Source organism: Lepidochelys kempii, chromosome 12 (genome assembly GCF_965140285.1).
Source record: "Lepidochelys kempii isolate rLepKem1 chromosome 12, rLepKem1.hap1, whole genome shotgun sequence".
NCBI classification, from domain to species: Eukaryota; Metazoa; Chordata; order Testudines; family Cheloniidae; genus Lepidochelys; species Lepidochelys kempii.
Genome location: NC_136391.1, coordinates 1,609,263 through 1,626,442, shown reverse-complemented (window position 1 = coordinate 1,626,442; position 17,180 = coordinate 1,609,263).

The window sequence follows — 17,180 nt, the reverse complement described above, 5'->3', positions numbered from 1 at the left end:
TTGGAATCGCAGGGTTTATAAAGAGCTGGCCTTATCTCACAGACAAGGAACATTTTTTTTTTTTTTTTAAGGTCACTTAGCCAGCGGCTCAAAGATGCACATCCAGCCCAAGAGAACAGGGTCACACGCTGTTCTGCCCTAGCCTTACACTTTATTATTACAGCGCTCAGAGGCTGCAACCAAAATCAGGGCCCTATTGGGCTAGCTGATGCATAGACACAGAGGCTATGTCTGGGAGCTCTTTACCAAGCTAGCGATACTAGTATACTACACCAGCAAAGCCGTGTTGAGCCCTGGGATAGTCAAACCAGCCTCTCTGTTGGTAGAAGTGCAGCCAGTAGAGCTATCTCGGTCTTAGAGGCGTTTGCCGGTGCAGCTGGCATCGCAGCAAAGCCCTGACCAACAGAGCGCCAGCAGAAATTCGCAGTATGGATCTGGCCAGAGTACGGAGTGTGGATGCTGGGTCCTCACCACAGACCACCCAGCCTCACAACTTCAGCCTTTACCAAGGTGGCTAAATGCAGAGGAGGAAACGCATGCCAGAGCAGGCTGAGTGGGTAAATCAGCACTGGCTGGTGCTGCGCAGGGGTGTTTACAATGGCACCCAAGTGGAAGAAAATTTTCTTGCTTCAGAACAGATCCCGGCAGGATTGCTAAGTGCGGGCCAGCAAGGGAACACCTGTGATTAGTAAAGGGGACAGAGTTTTATAGAACACAGCGGGCTCATCCCTCATCCTGGTTTCTGCAGCTCCTTTCCTTGCTGGCTGCTCTCTGCAGGGACAGTCATGCCTGGCGGTCAGTTTCACTCTTCTGTGTCTAGTTGGTTTCACTTTGTGCTTCTCAGGTGCCAGCACAATTTGGGTTTGCAGAGCTCTGAATGCAAAACTTTTCCTCTCTCCTGCTGGTCTAGCTCCCCGCCAGCCGCTGCACTTGCTGCATAATCACACGGATTCCGGGTCCCCAAGGAAGTGCAGCACATGAGCATGGCTCTGCAGGGCCACGGTTTGGGTAATTCACACCTGCATAGAAAATCCCCCTGTTCGAGAGAAACAGGATGAACTTCCCACTGCATTTCACCAGCACACAGCAGTAGATCCTGAAGAAATAGGCAAAGGCAGGCAGCAGCATTGGCTGTGTGTGAGATCAAGGCATGTGAGAGAGCGGTCTTTCACAGACAAGAGAACTGAGGCACATGGAAGCTGAGTGACTTGCCTAAGGTCAGGCAGCAAATCAATGGCAGAGCCCAGAAGACAGTGCAAGGGTCACAGGCTGTGTCCTACCCACCAGGCCAAGCCAGCCACCCCCTGCCTGCATGACTGAGCTCAGCACTTGTCTGGTGAAAGGCGTTTGACTTTCCCAGCAAACACACAAGGTCTGTGTGCATCACAAAGCCCTTACTGCTCCGGGGGAGGTCAGGGGTGCATGCCAGAGACATTCCCTTCCTTGGTGCTTAACTCCATCAGCCAGTTCCACAGGGTGAAAGCAGGACAGAAACCCTCCGGCCCATACAAGGGAGCAGCAGTTGCTCTTAAAGGCTGTGACACCGTATACTGGTTGGCCCCTCACCTCCTGTGTGCACAGGAAGGCTTGGATCAGAGGTTGCGCAGTGCTTGCTCCTCTCTAGACAGGGCCTGCCTCAGTCCTGCCAGAACCCACCACCCATCTGCCCCTGCGGCTTGGTGCCAGGTCATTCCCCCAATTGTACATGCTGTTCCCTTAAAGAAAAACTACAGTCCCATGGCAATATTTGGACAGTAGGGCATGGCACCCTAAGGGAGTGCTGGGCAGCCACAGGCAGCCCCTGCCATAGGGTTTAGGATGTCAGGTTCACAGCTGCCACCTTGGTATTTTTCACACCAGCCAAGCAAACCTGCTCCCTAGCCGAAGGCCGATGTGGCTTGTCAGGGGATGAAAGGAGATGGTGACTTGCCTCTCTTACAAACAGCACTTGGCTCTGGCATGTGACTGTCTGGGGCAGGTCACTTTACCTTAGCAGCCCCTGGCGGCAGGTTTAAGCTCAGAGGATGCAGGTACTTGCAGGGGAGAAGGGGTCTGATGCTTCCAAGGACTCTTTCATCTGGCAGGCCAAAGTAGAAGAGGAGCCAGTGCCTGGGAGCTGAAGCTAGGAGAACTCAGAGTGAGGAAGAGGCATCTAAGCACAACAGAGCCCTGCCTCAGGCCCAGTGCCTGGAGTCCCAGATCACACAGAACCTTCGCTTTCACTGAAAAACAATATGGCTCTAGCCCTCATGGCTGTGAACAAAGCCATGAAAACATTGGGGCGGGGTGGGGCGAAGGAGAAAGGGGGCGCTGATGCAGGGACATCTGCTTGAGTCTGCAGAGAGCCTCAGCAACAGCTCTTATGGGGCACTGCCCCATGCATCTCACCGGGCGGTAAACTCTGAAACCTAACAACAGTTGCTCAGACAAGGGATCTGTATGCAGGGAGTCCTTGCTGGCAAGCCCTGCAGACAGCTTTTGGGTGGGTGGGCAGCTCCTGCCAACGCTAGCCCATGGAGGGGCAGGGTTAGGGTCATATGAGTGCACGCCGAGGGCCCTGGATTGGCCTGCCCCAGTCCTTTGTCTCTGGGTGCACAGTCAAGAACCATTTGTGCGAGAACTTGTGCATGAACCAGGGATCCAAACCACCCGTGTGAGCCATGTGGGAGAGAGACCTGAGTGTAGATGCACACACTGTGTGTGTCGTGAGCTCTGAGTGCATGTGGGAGATCTGTGTGTGTGATGAGCACCGGGAGTCAGTGTAAGATCTGGGGGTGTGAGAGGTGGGTGTATGGCGAGTGCTGTGTACGTGTGACACCCAGGTATGTGCCTGAGGGGTGCTGGGTAAGTGTGAGAGATCAGGGCGTGTGAGAGAGCTGTCTGTATTTGGTTAGCAATGGGTGTGTGAGTTGTGTGGGCGATGAGAGCTCTCTGTGTATGTGTAAGATCCACATGTGACAGTTGTCATGGGGGGACAGTGAGCACCGAGTGTGTAAGATCCACGTGTGAGAGCTATGTGTGATGAATGCTGTAAGTATCCTAGACCTGTGTGTGTGGTAGGCTCTGTGGTGTGTAAGCTGTGTGTGTGCATGCACAAGAGAAAGCAGGCATGTGTGTGTGGGGAGTACTGAGTGTGAGATTGGCGTGTTGTGTGGTTAATGCTGTGTGTGTAAGAGTCACGTGGTGAGTGCAGTGAGTGTGAGATCTGCATGTGAGCCTGAGATCCAAGGATGTAAGATCCATGTGTGAGATCTGTGCTCATAAGAGCTGCGTGTGAGCGTGTGTGTAAGAGCCATGTGAGAGCTCTGTGAGAGATGTGTGTGCATGAGAACTACATGTGTTAAAGAGCCGTGTGTGAGATCCATGTGTGCAAGCACTGTGAGTGTGTGACAGCAGAAGCGCTTGTGCAGGCATCTCAGGAATGTGCCCCTTTCCCCTCATCCTGCAGCCCTGCGCATCCCTGCAATGGCATTTCCTCTCTGGAAATCTCCCCCTTGGGGGTTACCTTTGCTATGTGCCAGCCAGCTGCTTGCAAGAGGCAAAATTGCTAACACATGGTTTCCCCTCCCGTTCCCCCACAGCCAGGCTGACATCACCACCTTACGCAGGGCCCGACCCCTCCTTCTGCGCTCAGCTGCCTGGTGGCACAGCTCCAGCCCAATGCAGCCATGGGAGCACTTTGCTGGCTGCCCTGCCGAAACCCAGGCACATGGGCCCAGAGGAAGCCCTTGGCACTGCTGTGATTCCCTATGCTGCACCAACACCCCATTCCTCCTGCCCGCCTTCCCCTTGGCTTGGAGGATTCTTACACTGTCAGAATGCTGCTCCACTGGGAGCGCCCTCCCGCAGCGTGCCGCAGCGTGATAGGCCCAGCTGCCTCAGTTTCCCCTCTCAGGAGACCCCAATTACTTCACTTCAGGCTTTCCTGTCTCCACACTCCCCCTCCTTGGGGCTGATGTATTACAACGACCCAGTCCAGAGAGCACCTAATGAAAGTCACTGTCCATTGCTCAGCCCAGCAGACATGGACATTACAACTCAAGACACCTCGTCCCGGCTGCCCCACATACCTAATGCCTTTGCCTACACCTGGACTCTTGTCAGTCCTCTCCTGTCCTCGTGCCGGGACAGCTGCCCCAGCCCTTCCAACCAGGGCACAGCCCTTCCCCTGCTCCACCCCCAGCCTGGCTCCTGGGAGATCATTTGTACCAGGGGCGTGGCCCTCACATGGGTCCTCCTGGCCAGCTCCCATCAGCAGGGGAGCTTCTCTGCCACTCCTCTGCCTTCAGCACTCTCCAGCCCAGAGCCAGCTGGCATCTCCCTGTGTTGCTCCTCCGGCCTTCAGCTCTCTGCGGGCCTGGCTCCGGCTCAGGGACACCAGCCAGCAAACCCCTTGTGCTGCTCTCCTGCCGTCTCTCAAGAGCCACCTTCTGTTCCCTTCCTGGAGTCCTCCAGTCTCCCTGGCATAGGGCAACTCTCCCCTGACCCTGACTGACCCAGTCTGCTCTGACTCACTAGTCTTGCCTGGCAGGTTCCTGCCCCTGGCCTCTGGCAGTCGCTCCCAGGGGATGTCTTGCTCCTGGCCAGATCTGCCCTCTCTGCCCTGTCCCTGGCTCACTTTCAGGCCCCAGTCATCTGGGCTCCCTCTCACTGGCTCTCCTGTCCTTTTCTTTATGGCCTCCAGGTGCTGCCCCACCCTGTTAACTGGTCACGCTGGGGTGTGCTGAGCAGCTTCTCCCTCATAAAGGAGCAGTGTCCCCCAGGGGGAGGGAGACCCCCAGAGGGAACCAAGGATCAATCAGCAGGCGGGGTGGCCAAAATAACCTCACCCCACTGGCTTCCAAATGCCCCTGCTTGGCCTCCGCAGAGCTCCCTGTGCTGTAAGCGTGCAAACGGAGGCACAAGGCCTTGGTTGAGGTGGCCCGGCGAGTTCCTGTCCCAGAATAGACCCCACATCCCCTGCTGTGCAGGCCTGCGGTCACGCTGGTAAACCACAGCTGCCCCAGAGAAGCCAGGCCAAGCGAGCCACAACTTCCTCCCGGGGCCGAGAGCGTTCGCTGACGAGTTCAAGCGCTTATCAAAACAAACCTGCGTGGGTCAAGTCCGAGATCCCCAGGCCGGAAGGGACCGGTGTGATCCTCTGGTCTCCCCTGGCTCGCGCAGGCCAGCCAACCTGGCGCAGTAATTCCTGCACTGAGCCTGGAGCCTCACTTTGCATAGAGCAGTGAAAGAGACGCCAATCTTGCTTTGAATGAGAACACACCTGGCTCCAATAGAGCCTGAGGGGCTCTCAAAGCGTTTTACAGAAGAGGTTGGTGTCATTAGTCCCATTACAGGCAGGGAAACTGAGGTACCAGGGACAGAAGTGACCCACCCGAGGTAACCTAGAGCTGCAGATAGAACCTAAGTTTCCTGAGCCTGAGGCCAGTGTGCTGGCCACTAGGCAAGACTGCCTCACTTTAAAGTAGCAGGGAATCATGATCCTAGGTGCATTGTTCCAAGTGAGCACCTGATTTCTAGTCTGAATTTGTCCAGTGCCGGCTTCCAGCGCTGCATCCAGGGGGGCAGCCTGGCCCCACTGCGCATTAGTTAGGAACCAGGAAGGGGTGCAGCCAAGCACACTTTAGTGAGCGTTCCTGCAGGACCAGCGTCATCAGCGGATGTGGCTGGATCCCCCTCAGGCCGTCACAGGGAGGCCTCTGGGAAGGGAACATCCTTGCCTAGAACTGGCCCAATTTGGGAAGGTCGATGGAGATGGGCAATGAGGGGCAGGCCGGAGCAGAAAGGGAGGCGGGGTGACTGGACAAGGCTCCCTTTTGGCCTCCCAGCCGCTCCATTCCTGGGCAGACGTAGATGCCCTGCCTGCCCAGGACAGCACCCCCCCGTCTCTGGCTCTCATCTGCCATTGCACCCAATGTGAATAGCGGGGCACCTCCTCCAAGGTGCAAACCTGGCTGACTGGTGTTAGAAATCTGGGCTGGCCCCCTTTCCCAGAGCTGTCTGTCCGACAGCCTTAGACTACGAGCACCTCAGGCAGGGGCCGGCCCTTTCCACATGGCCGGGACCCCCAGCATGCTGCAGGTACAAAGAAACCAGCCCATTATTCGTGCTCATGGAAGATCTTGGCGTCATTGTGGGGAGTTCTCTGAAACAGCCACTCCATGTGCAGCGGCAGCCAAAAAAGCGAACAGAATGTTGGGAATCATTAAGAAAGGGAGAGATAAGATGACAGAAAATATCCTATTGCCTCTATATAAAGCCATGGTACGCCCACATCTTGGATACTGTGTGCAGATGTGGTTGCCCCATCTCAAAAAAGATAGATTGGAATTGGAAAAGGTTCAGAAAAGGGCAACAGCAATGATTAGGGCTGTGCAACAGTTGCTGTATGAGGAGAGATTAATAAGACTGGGACTTCTTACCTTGGAAAAGAGACGACTAAGGGGGATATGATAGAGGTCTATAAAATCATGACTGGTGTGGAGAAAGTAAGTATTATTTACCCCTTCTCATAACACAAGAGCTAGGGGTCACCAAATGAAATTAATAGGCAGAAGGTTTGAAACAAACAAAAGGAAGTATTTTTTCACACAACGCACAGTCAACCTGTGGAACTCCTTGCCAGAGGATGTTGTGAAGGCCAAGACTATAATAGGGTTCAGAAAAGAACAAGATAAGTTCATGGAGGACATGGTCTCTGTATTGTGCCTGACTGGGGAGGCGTCTGCAGCAATCTGCTCCGCTCCATACAAAGCGGGCAGCCAGCCTCGTACCCCTCGTTCCTTGGAGTTAGTCAGGCTGGTCCCATGAATAGTGGGGCAGGAGCAGAGCTTGGGCAGGGTTGAGCTGACCCTCTAAGCAGGAGACCAATGTGTTCCTCTGTGCCTTGCCGCACTGAGTTCCCTAGAGGTTTCCCTCTGGATGGGATTTGGCCACATGATGTAATTTCCCAGGGCCCTGCCCTTCTTCTTTTCAGGAGCCCGGTGGCCAGAGCTCCTCCTGTCATTGGATCCTGCCCATCCCAACCAGAGTCCTGTAGGCTGCCCGGCCCTCGGAGCTCTCCTGGAGGGGCAGGCTGTGCTTCTCCCAGGTCATAGCTGGGACCTAAGACGTGAGTCTGAAGGTTCTTACCCACGCACCAATGACGCGTGTCTTAAAGAGACGGCCTCGAGGAGGCTGCGATCCCAGGCTTGCTCTCTGGTAGGGAACACGTGGCAGGGTTTGCAGCTGGAACCTCAGGGCCAGATTTTCACACACCCGCGCCTGCAGATAGGGCTGCCAGCTCTCCAGGTTTTGTCGTGTGTCGTGCAATATTTGAAGAGTTCCTGGAGTCCTCTGAGGATATGAGAATCTCTGCTTGCCTTTGAAACAAAAATAAAACTCCTGCCCCTGCGGTTTCAGATAAACACTTGGCAACGTGGCCCATTAAGGCTCCAAAAGCAGAACACGAAGGGAACGACCCCGAGGCACAATATTTGTGAAATAAAATCTCATGTTTTTTAAGCCAAGCTCCTGATTTTTAAGCGCTGACTCGTGATGTTTAGATGCTGGGCGCGGGAGGGAGGGTAGAGAAGAGGGCTGGTCCCACTGCCCGAGAACAAAGTGGGCTGCTGGGGGCTTTGGGAAATCTGGACCTACGGTGCTTTCACACCTGTATTTGCAGTGGAGAACAGTAGCAGGAAGCCGGCTGGCAGGAGAGTGGACACCAGCCGTTGTGCCGGGAACGCACAGGGACGCCCCAGAGAGAGACTCAAAGTGCCTCGCTGGTTTCTGCGCCCGGGGCAACATGCCAAGTGGAAAAGGAGCCACGCTCCTCCTGGGCCCGGCTGCCAAGGGGGCAGGGATTTTACACATGAGCAGGCCATGTGGAGTAAATAAATACAGCCAGGATCAAGGCTCCGCCAACTTGGCAGCAGCCCCTCCAGTAACCCAGCAAAACGCACGCAGACAGGCTGCCAGAAATGGTGGAAAGGTTAGTCCTGCCACTTGGTGGGAAAGCGACCAGCCCTGCACGGCCTCGCTGAGAACAGGGGCTGGGGCATGGGTGTGTATGAACCCCTCCCTGCTCTGCCCCAGCTCACCCCACAATGCCCTCTGTGCCAGGGGCCCCTATCAGGGCCTTGACGAGCCGGCTTGGCACCTGGTGTAAAGGACCCCTGTACCAGGGTATCTATGGTGCACAGGGGTCCTCTCGCCTGCCTGTCGGCTCCTCCGTGCCAGTGGAAAGTGTGTTCTGTGGGTGGGCGTGGGGAGCTCCCTCGGCCCAGCTGCCATCACTTCTGTGCCAGGCGCCTTACCCAGTGGTACATTCTTGCTACCCCATATGTCACCCTGGTGACTGCTGGGAGAATAAACAGATGGGTGGAAAAGGCCAGAAGGTCATGCAGCCCTAGGGTTGCCAATTTTCTAACTGCAGAAAGCCAAACACCCTGTCTTGCCCCCCCTGCCCGCCCCCTTCTCCAAGGCCCTGCCTCTGCTCACTCCATCCTCCCTCCCTCTGTTGCTTGCTCTCTCCCACCCTCACTCACTCATTTTCACCAGGCTGGCGCAGGGGCTTGGGGTGGGGGAGGGGGTTAGGGCTCCGGCTGGGGGTGCAGGCTCTGGAGTGGGGCCAGGAAAGAGGGGTTTGGGATGCAGGATGGGGATCTGGGCTGGGGTCAAGGGTTTGGGGTGCAGGACGGGGCTCTGGGTGGAGGCCGAGGGGTTTGGGGTGTGGGAGGGGGGTGCGGGCTCTGGAAGGGAGTTTGGGTGCAGGAGGGGGTTCAGGGCTGGGGCATGGGAGGGGGTGAGGGTGCGGGCTCCAGGCGGCGCTTACTCAGGAGGCTCCTGGGAAGCAGCGTGACATCCCTCCAGCTCCTAGGTGTAGGGGTGGCCAGGGGGTTCTTGCAGCTCCAATGGGCTGCACGGTCCCCAGCTAATGGGAGCTGCGGAGCTGTCGCTCAAGGCGGGGCCCGTGCGCAGAGCCCCTGTGGCTGCCCCTATGCCTAGGAGCTGGAGGGTCATGATGGCTGCTTCCTGGGAGCCACACTGAGTTGGGCAGGGAGCCTGCCAGCCCCGCTGTGCCGGCAGCACCGCCAACTGGACGTTTAACGGCCCGGTCAGTAGTGCTGACTGGAGCCACCAGGATCCCTTTTCCATAGGGTGTTCTGGTCGAAAACTGGACACCTGGCAACCCCATGCGACCCTACAAAGGCACCTGGGCCTGCGGTTATATGGCATACAATGGCCATGCACCTTTTCTGTGCAATGGCCCCACCGGCCACTCCAAGCACTGTGGAGAAGCTGTTGTGTGAGGAGTTCAAGCTGGGATCAGACCTTGCTTTGAGAGGATAGGCTGGGACACCCAGTGCTGCTTCCCTCCTCTGGGTGGAAAGGTAATTTCTACAGGGGAAGGCAGGTGAAGGGTGTCAAGGTTCCTCCCCCACTCTGAACTCTAGGGTACAGATGTGGGGACCTGCATGAAAAACCTCCTAAGCTTATCTTTACCAGCTTAGGTCAAAACTTCCCCAAGGTACAAAATATTACACCCGTTGTCCTTGGACTGGCCGCTACCACCACCAAACTAATACTGGTTACTGGGGAAGAGCTGTTTGGACGCGTCCTTCCCCCCAAAATACTTCCCAAAACCTTGCACCCCACTTCCTGGACAAGGTTTGGTAAAAAGCCTCACCAATTTGCCTAGGTGACTACAGACCCAGACCCTTGGATCTTAAGAACAATGAACAATCCTCCCAACACTTGCACCCCCCCTTTCCTGGGAAATGTTGGATAAAAAGCCTCACCAATTTGCATAGGTGACCACAGACCCAAACCCTTGGATCTGAGAACAATGAAAAAGCATTCAGTGTTTTACAAGAAGACTTTTAATAAAAAATAGAAGTAAATAGAAATAAAGAAATCCCCCCTGTAAAATCAGGATGGTAGATATCTTACAGGGTAATTAGATTCAAAAACATAGAGAACCCCTCTAGGCAAAACCTTAAGTTACAAAAAAGATACACAGACAGAAATAGTTATTCTATTCAGCACAATTCTTTTCTCAGCCATTTAAAGAAATCATAATCTAACACATACCTAGCTAGATTACTTACTAAAAGTTCTAAGACTCCATTCCTGTTCTGTCCCTGGCAAGAGCAGCATACAGACAGACCCAGACCCTTTGTTTCTCTCCCTCCTCCCAGCTTTTGAAAGTATCTTGTCTCCTCATTGGTCATTTTGGTCAGGTGCCAGCGAGGTTACCTTTAGCTTCTTAACCCTTTACAGGTGAGAGGAGCTTTCCCCTGGCCAGGAGGGATTTCAAAGGGGTTTACCCTTCCCTTTATATTTATGACAAAGGGTGAATGTGGGATGGGGGCGCACTGAATGGAATTAAGCTACTGACTCAGGATTCCACACTAAGCGGTGCAAAGATCTGGGCATGAGGGAGGGGCACCTCCAGCTGCATAACCCAGTGTCACAGAGTTTCCGGGCGATGCTCTGGAACTGCTCCTTACGAAGCCAGGCAGGACTCTGGGGAAGTCTCCTTTCTGGGAGCAGCCTGTCTCCAGGGCACACAGCTCACACAGCTTCCACCTTCCTGGGTCTGACCTCGGAGCATTCAGCATCCTCTGCCCCTCCGTGCACTTCCTACAGTGAGTCCGCTCGGGTGTGGTCCTGGGGGGAGCCAGAGGGTCCTGACCCCCAACTCCGCAATCAGACGGAACTCACAGCCAGCCAGTAAAACAGAGGTTTATTAGATGACAGGAACACGGTCTAAAACAGAGCTTGTAGATACAGAGAACAGAACCCCTCAGCCCGGTCCATTTTGGGGGGGCAGTGAACCAGAGAACCCCGTCTGCACTTCACTCTATGTCCCCAGCCAGCCCCAAACTGACTCACCCTCCAGCCCCTCCTCTTCTGGGCTTTGTCCCTTTCCTGGGCCAGGAGGTCATTGGATGTTTAGTCTGCGGAAGAGAAGAATGAGGGGGGGATTTAATAGCTGCTTTCAACTACCTGAAAGGGGGTTCCAAAGAGGATGGCTCTAGACTGTTCTCAGTGGTAGCAGATGACAGAACAAGGAGTAAAGGTCTCAAGTTGCAGTGGGGGAGATTTAGGTTGGATATTAGGAAAAAATTTTCACTAGGAGGGTGGTGAAACACTGGAATGCGTTACCTAGGGAGGTGGTGGAATCTCCTTCCTTAGAAGTTTTTAAGGTGAGGCTTGTCAAAGCCCTGGCTGGGATGATTTAGTTCGTGTTGATCCTGCTTTGAGCAGGGGGTTGGACTAGATGACCTCCCGAGGTCCCTTCCAACCCTGATATTCTATGATTTTATGATTCCTTTATTCTCCAACTCTTTAGCTCTCACCTTGCGGGGGGGGGGGGGGGGGGGGGGGAAGAGCCCAGGCCATCAGTTGCCAGCAAACAGGGTGTTGGCCATTCTCCGTATCCAGACCCCTGCACACACCTGCCCTCTAGGGCTCTGCAACGATCATACACCCTTATCCCACCACCTAGATACTTAAGAACTGACTAGGGGAAACTGAGGCACCCCCACACTATTCAGAGGAAACATTAAGAACAGTCCCACTTTGTCACATCAGGCCAGAGAGGGGTCACAGGGAGAGCAGGTGTGAAGAGCACAGGTTCAGTCCAATTCAAAACATGGCCCTTGCACCGGGCCATTGCCAGGAGCCAAAGATGTCCCTGCAGGATCGACTCCAGCAGACTGTATCAGCGTCAGCCCAGAGAGGGACTGGGTCAGCTTGGCAATCGCGCTGTAACTTAAACTGGCAGCTCTTTGGGGCAGACATCGTCCCTTTGATATGTTTGTGGCATCCGGTGGCCCAGTAATGACAAGAATAAAGGAACACACATCCCTCTGGAGAAGAGAAGACTAGGGATTTCTAGACCTGGCTCCACTTCCCTTTTCAAAAGCCAGTTGAAGGGCTGTCCCACCCTTGAAATCCCAGGCCGCAAGGCAGAGATCTCCAAACTAAGCTCAAGCCAGTGCAAACCCCCAGAATGCACATAATAATGCAGCGATGGACTTCATGAGAACGGCCACACTGGGGAAGACCAAAGGTTCATCTCTCCCAGCGTTCTGTCTTCCGACAGCGGCCGGGGCCAGGTGCCTCAGAGGCAATTAGGAGAGCAGGCAATCACTGAGTGATCCAGCCCCTGTCATCCAGTCCCAGTTTCTGGCACTCAGAGGTTTAGGGATACCTGGAGCACGGGTTTGTGTCCCTGCCCATCCTGGCTAATAGCCATTGGTGGACCTATCCTCCATGAACTTAGCTAATTCTTTTTTTGAACGTTGTTATACTTTTGGCCTTCACAGCATGCCGTGGCAACGAGTTTCACAGGTTGACTATGTGCTGTGGGAAGAAATATTTCCTTATGTTTGTGTTAAACCTGGTGCCTGTTAATTTCATTGGGTGACCCCTAGTTCTGGTGTCAAAGAACATCAAAATCTAGCATCCCTCCAGGGACCAATATACACCTATGGCTTGGTCAATAGCAACCTTTCAGCACAATCAAACTTGATGTTAATCTCCACTGATGTCAATATCAAGTCAAGTCTCTATGGAAGTCCAGCCCTGAGATGAGGCCTCTTGCTCTCTGGACTGAACTGGGACTTGTTTAAATATGTGGGGAGTCTAGCTGAACTGGCAGCCTTCTGGGGTTGCTCCTTGGTAGTCTGTGGAGCTCTGCTGATCTCCTTATTTCATGGCACCCCAAAGCGTGTGGGGTGCTCCACAGGAGATACAGAGGAGTGCCATCTGCGAGCTGGGGAGACAGGCTAATACAGACACACCCCTCTATATCCCCAGATGATCTGGTGGCATGGTTTGATACAGACCTCCCTCCCCTAGCTGATCTGAGGGCTATCCATGATACATACGAGACACACCCATGCACAGCTATGCCTCTAACTGTGTGACCAGGAACTTCCTGATGCCAACTGGCAAGGGAGGCGGTGTTACAGGACTGTCCTGATTCTGGAAAGTACACTCTGGTTCACCAAAGAATGTCAGGTAAGGCCTCCAATGTGTCACACTGGCCATTAATATTGTTGTGAAACGCACAAGCAGACACTTTGTCTGTACCTATACCTGTACTGGGAATACGTTCCTAGTGTCTTAACCACCATCAGAGGTTTTCTGTCAAACCAGAGAGATTGATCTACCTCTCTGGTGGGAGGTAAGGTAAGCATTGTATGTTAACACAGTGGGTGCCCCTTTGCATACAAAGTCAGACATTAATGAAGAGATAGAAAGTCAACTGGGAAGCAGCACACAGAAAAGGAAAAAGAACAAGCAAGCAAGCCAGCCACATGTGGTTATCCTGTCTGTGAGCAAAGACAATGAACTTTGGGGATATATATGGAAGGCAAAGGAGACACCCTCTCATTCTGCACTTGGGAAGTAAACAGTCAGTGTGTTTACATTCATGAAAACAGGATCTCAGCCAACCTTGCTTGAAAACATTGGCAAGAACTTTGGGTAAGATAAGCTTCTTTAGATAGCAGGTTAACCTCTACGTTAAAGAATACGTAACCTCTACGTAAAAGAATAAATGGACACAAATCAGATGTCAAGAATTATAACATTCATAAACCAGTCAGAGAACACTTCAATCTCTTTGGTCACGCGATTACAGACATGAAAGTTGTGATATTACAACAAAAAAACTTCAAACCCAGACTCCAGCGAGAAACTGTTGAATTGGAATTCATTTGCAAATTTGATACAATTAACTTAGGCTTGAATAGAGACTGGGAGTGGCTAAGTCATTATGCAAGGTAACCTATTTCCCCTTGTTTTTTCCTACCCCCACCCCCCCCCGACGTTCTTGTTAAACCCTGGATTTATGCTGGAAATGGCCCACGTTGATTATCATACACATTGTAAGGAGAGTGGTCACTTTAGATAAGCTATTACCAGCAGGAGAGTGGGTTTGTGTGTGTGTGGGGGTGTGTGTGTGTGTGAGAAAACCTGGATTTGTGCTGGAAATGGCCCAACTTGATTATCATACACATTGTAAGGAGAGTGATCACTTTAAATAAGCTATTAGCAGCAGGAGAGTGGGATGGGAGGAGGTATTTTTTCATGCTTTGTGTGTATATAAAAAGATCTTCTACACTTTCCACAATATGCATCCGATGAAGTGAGCTGTAGCTCACAAAAGCTTATGCTCAAATAAATTGGTTAGTCTCTAAGGTGCCACAAGTACTCCTTTTCCATTAGCGTTCTTGGCACACTGTTGACTCATATCCCAGCTTCTCAGTGGTCCTTTTTGGCCTTGGAGTCTATGAATCATCTAAAGATTCAGAAAGTTGAGGAAACAACTAGGGGGTTGTGCATTTTGGATCTGGTTTGACCAACAAGGACGAATTAGTTGCGAACAAACATGAAGGTGGTCAGGAACTTGGGAGGAAGTGATCAATGCTTTGAGAGAATTCATGATCCTACATGTAAGCAGAGTCAGGATGAGTTCCACCCTGACATCTGGTGGTGAGTTGTGGCAAGTTGTGGAAAAGAACTTCAGGGGCTGATCTCATTTGCATAGGCACACCCACCCCGCCTAGCATGAGCCCATAGCTGCCCAAATGGTCACTTTGGCTGCTGTGGGATCCCCAGTTTCTCTGTTATTTGGGCAGGAAGAATAAATTGTTATTATTCTGATTTTGTGAATCAAGGACAGTGGAACTGTACTTGGCCTTTTGTTATGATGGAGGGACTCGCCATCACCTAAGTAGCACTTTCTAGGCAAGGGACATGGGTTCCAAAAGTAAGTGAATAGAGAGAGGATGGGGACAGATATTAATATCTGGTGGTATGGGTATCTGGTAAGGGTCCTGCATGCTAATTGCACCTTTTTCTTTCTTTCTTTCTTTCTTTCTTTCTTTCTTTCTTTCTTTCTTTCTTTCTTGTAGAATGTCAGAGCTAATTTTGACAGGTTTCAGAGTAGCAGCCGTGTTAGTCTGTATTTGCAAAAAGAAAAGGAGTGCTTATAGTACCTTAGAGACTAACAAATTTATTTGAGCTGTAAGTTTTTGTGAGCTATAGCTCACTTCATTGGAATGCATCCAGTGAAGTGAGCTGTAGCTCATGAAAGCTTATGCTCAAATAAATTTGTTAGTCTCTAAGGTGCCACAAGTACTCCTTTTCTTAGAGCTAACTTTTATTCTATTAGGAGTCTAGTTGTCATCTGCTGAGTTGAGTTCACAGTGGCCTAATAGTGCACCAGCATCGAGGCTCCCCTACTATGAGCTGAAATCAATGAGTGTTGTGTTAAGTAGTGGGGGCCGGAAGATATAATGCGGAGCAGTTTGTGGGATGGCTGAAGTGGCTCATGGGACGGCTGGCAGAGCAGAGTGGCTGGTGGAGGGGAGCAGTTTGCTGGATGGCTGGAGCAGCTCGGGGGGCTGGCAGAGCAGAGTGGCTGGTAGAGCGGAGCCCCATGGAGAGGTGGGGCAATCGGCTTTGGACCACGTAAGGTTCCCCCTTAACCCTCCAATTTCCACCCAGGTTGGGAGGTAAAACTCTGCAGATAAACTTTTGAACTCTGGGGCTGAACTGACCAGGGACAGAGACTTTTGGGTCGTTGGACTTTTGGGACTTCGGGTGACTTTTGGGTTGCTGGACTCAAGAACCAAAGGGAAAGTACATGGCCCAATTTGCTTGGGATGGGTTTTGCTCATGGGTTGTGTTATGAGTCCTGTTGGTGGTGTTTCCCCAACATAATGCCACATTGTTTCTCTCTGTTATGAAAAGGCTTTTGCTACACTCAGACTCTGTGCTTGCGAGAGGGGAAGTATCGCCTCTTGGAGGCACCCTGCCGGGGTGGTATGTATTTGTCCCAGGTCACTGGGTGGGGGCTTGAGCCGGTTTTCCATTGTGTTATCGGAATGGAACCCCTAGATATTGAACCCGGCCCTTGTTGCTGCTAACTCTGACGGGCAGAAGGGTTACATATGGAAAGGAGGACATGAGAACAGCAAAACAAGGACACTGGGCTTCAGAGAGGGGGATTACAGGTGACTCAGAGACATAGCAGGCAAGGCCCCATGGAAAGACCAACGAGGAAGAAAAGGAGCCAAAGGGGGCAGGCAGTTCCTACAAGACATAATACTAGAGGCTCAACATCCAGCTATTCCGACACAGAGAAAAGATAAGAGGAGCCAGAGGCCAATGGGGCTGCACAAGGAGCTTTTTAGCTACCTAAAGCCCCAAAGGGATCCGTACGGGAAGTGGGTAGAATTAGTGGGGGAAGCAAAAGTGGATGGGAATCTGGGAGGCAGTGACCATGAGTTGGTTGAGTTCAGGATCCTGACACAGGGAAGAAAGGTAAGCAGCAGGATATGGACCCTGGACTTCAGGAAAGCAGACTTCGACTCCCTCAGGGAACAGATGGCCAGGATCCCCTGGGGGACTAACTTGAAGGGGAAAGGAGTCCAGGAGAGCTGGCTGTATTTCAAGGAATCCCTGTTGAGGTTACAGGGACAAACCATCCCGATGAGTCGAAAGAATAGTAAATATGGCAGGCGACCAGCTTGGCTTAATGGTGAAATCCTAGCGGATCTTAAACATAAAAAAGAAGCTTACAAGAAGTGGAAGGTTGGACATATGACCAGGGAAGAGTATAAAAATATTGCTCGGGCATGTAGGAATGTTATCAGGAGGGCCAAATCGCACCTGGAGCTGCAGCTAGCCAGAGATGTCAAGAGTAACAAGAAGGGTTTCTTCAGGTATGTTGGCAACAAGAAGAAAGCCAAGGAATGTGTGGGCCCCTTACTGAATGAGGGAGGCAACCTAGTGACAGAGGATGTGGAAAAAGCTAATGTACTCAATGCTTTTTTTGCCTCTGTTTTCACTAACAAGGTCAGCTCCCAGACTGCTGCGCTGGGCATCACAAAATGGGGAAGAGATGGCCAGCCCTCTGTGGAGATAGAGGTGGTTAGGGACTATTTAGAAAAGCTGGACGTGCACAAGTCCATGGGGCCGGACGAGTTGCATCCAAGAGTGCTGAAGGAATTGGCGGCTGTGATTGCAGAGCCATTGGCCATTATCTTTGAAAACTCGTGGCAAACCGGGGAAGTCCCGGATGACTGGAAAAAGGCTAATGTAGTGCCAATCTTTAAAAAAGGGAAGAAGGAGGATCCTGGGAACTACAGGCCAGTCAGCCTCACTTCAGTCCC